Source organism: Apteryx mantelli, chromosome 5 (genome assembly GCF_036417845.1).
Source record: "Apteryx mantelli isolate bAptMan1 chromosome 5, bAptMan1.hap1, whole genome shotgun sequence".
Classification (NCBI taxonomy): domain Eukaryota; kingdom Metazoa; phylum Chordata; class Aves; order Apterygiformes; family Apterygidae; genus Apteryx; species Apteryx mantelli.
This window is the reverse complement of record NC_089982.1, coordinates 88,162,770-88,168,769: the sequence shown is the minus strand read 5'-3', so window position 1 is coordinate 88,168,769 and position 6,000 is coordinate 88,162,770. Positions and strand designations below refer to the sequence as shown.

Below are 6,000 nucleotides of genomic sequence, written 5' to 3'. Positions count from 1 at the left end.
TGCAAGTCACAGGCAGACACGTGCAAAGTGGGCAGCGGCGCGGGAGAGCCCTCCCACCCGTCCTGGCCGTAGGCTCTTCTGCCAGACCCCGCAGGCACCGGCACCGCCACCCCCACGGCTCCCACAAGGGTCCCGTGGGACGAGGCGGCAGCTCCCTGGCGCCCGGATGCACCACGCTTCCCCGCCACAGCCCCGAGCGCCAGCACCCACGTCCCCCAACGGTTTGGGACATGGCTCGGGGCCCGTGGGAGTTTGTGCAATGCCCCAGGAGACCATCGCACCTCTGCGCAAATGCAGAGCCCACAGCTGCCCTGGGCAACGGTCCCAGCTCTGGGCACTCACCAGCAGGGTCTGCAGCAGCTCCCGCTTGCAGCAGAGCTCGAACCCGGGGCCGGTGACCGCAGCCTGGATGGCAAGGCTGATCTCAGTGACGCTCTGCGCCAGGGAGAGCTTCAGTTGTGCATCCTGATCCCAGAGGAGAAAAACACACTTTGAGCTCTTCGCAGGTCCGAGGGCGGAAAGAGCAGCGGGGCTGGGGGGAATCTGCCTCCAAGCACAGCACGGGGAGGACACTATGCCTTCCGGGAACCCCGCGGACCCCAGCTCGGCACCTGCGCCCCAGCAAGGAAACCTCTCTCCCCTCCTGGGAAGGAGCCTCCCAAGGGGAGGGAAGCAGCTGCCCCGCTGCCGGCCGGAAAGACCCTGCGGACCCCTGCCCAAGGGAGCAGGGCGAGCAGTGCTGGCACGGCTGCGACGGGAGAGGCGCGCACGGGAAGGGCAAGGAGAGGCTGGAGCTGGCGGCACCCGGCCGGCTCTGCCCCGCACCCCAAGCACCCACCTGGCAGCCCTCGCGGTAGAGCTGCAGGACGTTCCCCACCACGTCTCTCTCAACGTGGGCGAGCAGCTGCTCCCTGGGGGCGCGCAGCGCCATCTGGCCGTACGTCACCATCAGCGCAGCGCGAGTAGCGCGGGTCCTCACCGTGTCGCTCTGCCGGGAGGTCGCCGGAGAAGCACCGAGACGTCAGCCCGCGGCCCCGCTGTGCCCGGGACTCCACACGCTCCCGAGGCGAGAGCTGCCCTGCGCCCGACCGGTGGCGCAGCTCCCCACGCACCTCCCAGCAGCTCCCCACAACACCACCACAGGCTCTTTACCTTCTGGTGTTTCAAAGTCCCCGTGAACTCCTTCACCGAGGACAAAGCCAGCTGGAAGTGGCTCTCGGCACAGCGGGACACAACTGAAACCATTCCCTGCAACGCAGCAGAAACAGGGAGTCGCTCCAGCCCCAACGCCCAGCCCTGGCCAGCTCCACCGGCCAGGCAGGACCTTTCCCCAGGGAAACGGGCGTGAACAGAACGCCAGCAAGGGCTGGAGCAGGGCATGCAGGGCCCCTCTGCCCCGGGGACACGCAGGGGACACTCGGGAAAGCAGGGCGACACGAGAAATCCTCACCTGTGCCTCCCACAGCTCCACGAAGTTGGCTGCTTTCAGATGTGCCAGCGTCTGCTTTCGCACGTGGCGGAGGCACCCGCAAGCTGCCAGGGCCGTGCCGAGAGCCTTGTACAGGAACCGCTGCAAGAGAAGAGGCCGAGCCCCAGCTGCGGTGACAGCCCGGCCTGGCGGGAGAGGGCCAGGCCACGGCAACCCCACTGTGCCGGTGCCCGCGGCGCCAGCCCCAACAGCGGCCGGTGGCCAGCCCAGCCCTGCCACCAGCCCAGCACGGAGGGGAGCGCGAGCACCTTCTTGGGGAAAGAGTGGGCAGCAGGGAAACCAGCCCACGGGGCAGAGCGCCACCGCCAGCCCTCGCCCTGGCCTGAGCCTCCCGCGCCTCCGCCGCTGCAGCCCTCGGGGTGTGCAAGCGGCAGCGACACCACGCAGGGAACAAACCTTCTCCCAGGACAGGCGGGGAGAGCTGCCCAGCTGCCGGCTCAGCTCCCAGCTCAGGCCCACGGTCCAGGCCTCACTCTTGATGACCTCCAGCGACGTTCGCAGAAACTAGGGCAAAGCGGGAGATGAAGCAAACGCTCCCCTGCCCTTGGCCAGGGCCTTTTGTACATCCAAGTGGCCCTAGAGACTGTCGGGGCAGAGCTCCCCCTCACGACAGTCCGTCTCCCCACCCGCCCCTCTTGCAACCTGCCTCTCGCTCTTCCCCTAACGCGCCACTTGAGTCCCCTGGGCTCCGCACACGCCAGAAGCAGGCGGTGCCACGGCATGGGGCCACTCCAGAAGCCCCTGCCCCGGCCTTCGGCTGCCTTCGTGCTCAGCCGTGCCCCACGTGCCGAGAGCGGCTCCTCCGAGCGGGCAGCACCCATGGCCAGGGCAGGTGCCGGGGGCTCGGGAAGTGCCCGTGCCGCTCGGTGCCCGAACAGGGAGCCCCCAGGTTCCTCCCACCGCTTTTCCTGCCCCCTCGTTTGCCCCATCCAGCTGGGACCCCCTCAGGGACGTCGTACCTTCAGCAGAAGGCTCTCCCACTCGGCCGCGTCCAGGGAGCTGGCGGTTGTTCCTGCAAAGCCCGAGGAAGCAAAGTCCTCGCTGTTATCCCAGCGAGCAGCACGGGAGAGCCCGGGGGTCTCCTTTGCAGTCTGACGCCCCAAAGCCTCAGGCCACGGGGCTGACAAGCGCCAGCAAACCCGGGACCATTGCCCTCCACCAGGCTGGAGAGCTGAAGCATTTTGCTGCCCCCTCCGCCCCCAGCCTCTCCCTCCCGCCGGCACTTTACCTGCCAGGTGCTGCAGCAGCAGGGGGATCTCCGCGGCCCAGCTCGCCCCCACGGCTCCGTGGATCGTGCCGGGCAGCGCCTGCAGCAGCTGCAGGGCCGCGGCTCCACGGCCACCGCCTGCGTGCGGAGCCACCGCCGCCACCACCTAGGCCAGGGCAGGAGAGAGACGGGCTCACACCTGCCCCAGGAGCCACGGCTGCCCCGCAGGCAGGCAGGCAGGGAAGTCGGCACTGCCCTGGCTGGCAGCAGGCAGCCGATGGCTTCGCCTGGGCACTGCCATCCCCCAGGAGGAGCGGGAGCCCCCGACGGGCAGGGAGGCTCAGGCACCCTCCAACACGCTCCTGCCTCCTCCCGGGGCGCCCGGCACCGGCCTCGGCACCATCTCTCCCACCCTCTCCCCTCGCTCTGGCCCCAAAAGCTCTTCCCCGGGGCCCCGCTACTCACCAGCAGGCGAGCCAGCAGGGCCTGGGGAGCCGGCAGAGCAGCTGTGGGCAGAAAGAAAGGCTGCGTGAGATGCCCAGCCCCACCGTGCCCTGCCCGCGCCATGTCCCACGCCCCCGCGCGGGGCTGAAGGGGACCCCGGCTGTGCTGCCTCCACACCAGCCCTGCCGGGATCCCGCGCTGAACAGCTGCTGACAAAGGCAGCTCCGGCACGGCAGGAACCAGCCCCTGGGTCCGGCAAGAGCTGGATGCAGGAGCACCAGGCAGCTCTGCCAGGGAAGGGGCGCGCAGGGCAGAGCCCTCGCACCCAGCAACGGGCACCGCTCTGCCCTGCGCTGCCCCGGGCCTCCTGTGTGGGGCTGGCAGGGGACACAGGGACACGCGCTGCCCCGCGCCCACCCAGCCCAGCCCAGCGCGCCAGGTCTTTCTGCTCCCCACCTTGCTCCTCAGACTCCAGGGCCTCGGGCGCCGCCTCCTCTTCCTCGCGCTCTGCTCTCTCCTGTCTCTCGGCCAGGGCACGCAGACAGCGGCAGAGCGGGACCAGCATGCCCGTGTACTCGGCTGGCACCACGTACCGCAGCAGCCTCGGCCACAGGAGCTGCAGGCAAGAACCAGGCCATTCGGCACGCCGGCATTTCCGCCTCTCCCTCCCAGTTCCCCTGTCATTGCCGCTTCTCGGCACCGGCCCCTCGGCCTCGCTCCTTCCCTAACTCAGTCTCACCCCGACTTCCTCCTCCTCCACCTTCTCTCCCTCTCGCCCACCTTGCTTCACGCCGCTTTCCCCCTCCCTCTGGCTGCCCGTTTGGCGAGAGCTGCCGGCACAGCTCACCCCAGGGGCAGTTCACCTCCCCGCTGCAAGGGGACGCAGGAGGCGTACGGCCCCGCCAGCCCCTACAGCTCCTCTGCGGGACGCAGCCGAGACGCGCGCCCAGCGGTGCTCCAGGCAGCGCAGACGCGCTGGACGAGCAAGTGCGGCCCCACACAGCTCAACCCCAGCTCTTCTGGGCTGCTTTAGTGGCTAAGATGGGGAGTCCCAGTGCACAGGGGAAAGCCTCGGGCACCGCCAACCCCACCGCTCAGGGAGCTCGCAGACGGAAAGGACGGAAGCGTTTCCGTGAGCTGCGCGAGCTCTGCAGCCTGTCAGGGGAGAGGTTCGGGCCACGGGGAGGGCGAGGAAAAGTGTCCCCAGACAAGCAGCAGCAGCAGCAGAGGATGACTGACTTTGGCCACTGCTCCTGCAGAGATGTCCAGCGTGCCCAGGACGTGCACGCACAGGCCCCGAATAGCCCTTTCCTCCCGGGCTTCCACTGCGCAAAGTTTTCCTGTCGCCTGCGAGACAGAGGTGGGAAACACTCGTCACCGCCTGTTCCCAGACCTTGCGGCGCACGGTGACAGGGAGGCCGCTCCCACCGCAGCACCGGCGCCAGTGGTCCTGCTGCACCGGGCTCCCCGCTGCCAGGGATGCCCACGGCAGTGCGGCACCGCTGGGGCATGGCAGCCCCGGCGCCGCGCTCTGCCCTTACCAGTCTGCCCGAGGCCCGGCTGAACTCGCTGAAGATGTGCCCCACCACGTCCCACGCCGAGCAGCCCGGGGCACTGGAGTGCAGCAGCTCCCCGATGAAATGCAGCACTTCCCTCCTCACCTGCCGGGGAGGCCGCAGTCACGACCCCGGCCCAAACCCCGAGGGGAGCTGCCTTTGCGGCACTGCAGCCCCTCCGGCCGGGCCGAGGCGACGAGGGTGCAGCAGCAGCCCTCGCTCCGTGGCCGCCACCGGGCTCTAGCCCCCGGTCCTGCCTTTGCCTCCTGGTACGGCCTCGCCAGGCTCTGCCCCGGGGAAAGGGCTGCTCTGCCCCCACGGCAGCACCGGCCCTGCCCAAACCAGCTCACCTGCGCCGTGGTGTCGCGGCACACAGACTGCGCAAGCTTGGCGAACAGGGGCAGCTTCTCCCTCGTGTCGGGGGCTGCAAGAGACAAGGAGAGGCTTGCGCTGAGGCCGAGCCCCCATTTCCGGAGGGAGTCGTCACGGCTCCACGGCTTTTTGTACACAAGTGGGACAGAAAAGCGGGGCCAGATTGGCATGTCAGAGGAAGCAGCAGCATCCCAGCAATGGAGTAGGGACTCCAGTACTCCGGCCCATGTTACTGACCGTCAGAGCGCACCAGAGCTTGCAGCATTTCCACGGCTGCCACGCGATCGGCCTTGCTCCCGTTCCTCAGCTTGCAGTATAGGAAGACAATCGTCTCCTCCGGGCATATTTGGGCTGTGGGGAAGAAATCACGCTTGGCATTAGCGACCAGTGCCTTCCCACACGGGCAGGTTTGCGAAAGAGCTGCCGGGACACGGTGGCGCGGCGCTGGCTCTCCTCTCCTTACCCAGCAGCGTGATGCAGCGGCACAGCTCTGCTCTGTGCTCTGGGCTGGGCAGCTCGATCTCGTCGCAGAGCTGTGGGAACAAGGCGCGTTTCAGAGAAAGCCGGATCGGCATGGAAAGGGACAGCAAAGAAACTGCGCTGCCAGCTCTCGTCTCATGAGCAGCTCTGGGCACGGACCCACAGCCAAAGCCCAGAGCCCCGGGCACACGCAGAGCTGTGCAGCAGCCGAGGCGGCCCAGGAGCCCCAGGCCAGCGATGCAGCGTCACACCTTACCTGCTGGTGCACAGCAGCATTGACGGCCAGAAGCTTGGCCCGGGGCACGTGGGTCTGAACGCCCGCCACGGCCCCCAGGAAATAGCTGAGAGTCTGCAAAGGAATGCGGGAGGGAGAGGGCGGCTGTCACCGCGAGCCGCCCAGAAAGGGAGAAACCAGCATTGCTGGGAGGCGCCACGGCCTGAACCCACTTCCA

General features: G+C 68.4%; 1 long non-coding RNA gene across 1 annotated transcript; it reads right to left on the bottom strand.

The window, feature by feature from the left end:
* Positions 1–966: 966 nt before the first annotated feature.
* LOC136992226 (uncharacterized) lies at positions 967–1,481 on the bottom strand. The gene is made up of 3 exons (XR_010884309.1): positions 1,451–1,481; positions 1,153–1,248; positions 967–988 (listed from the first exon to the last, which is right to left on the bottom strand). It is a non-coding gene; the product is annotated as an uncharacterized lncRNA (long non-coding RNA).
* Positions 1,482–6,000: the final 4,519 nt, after the last annotated feature.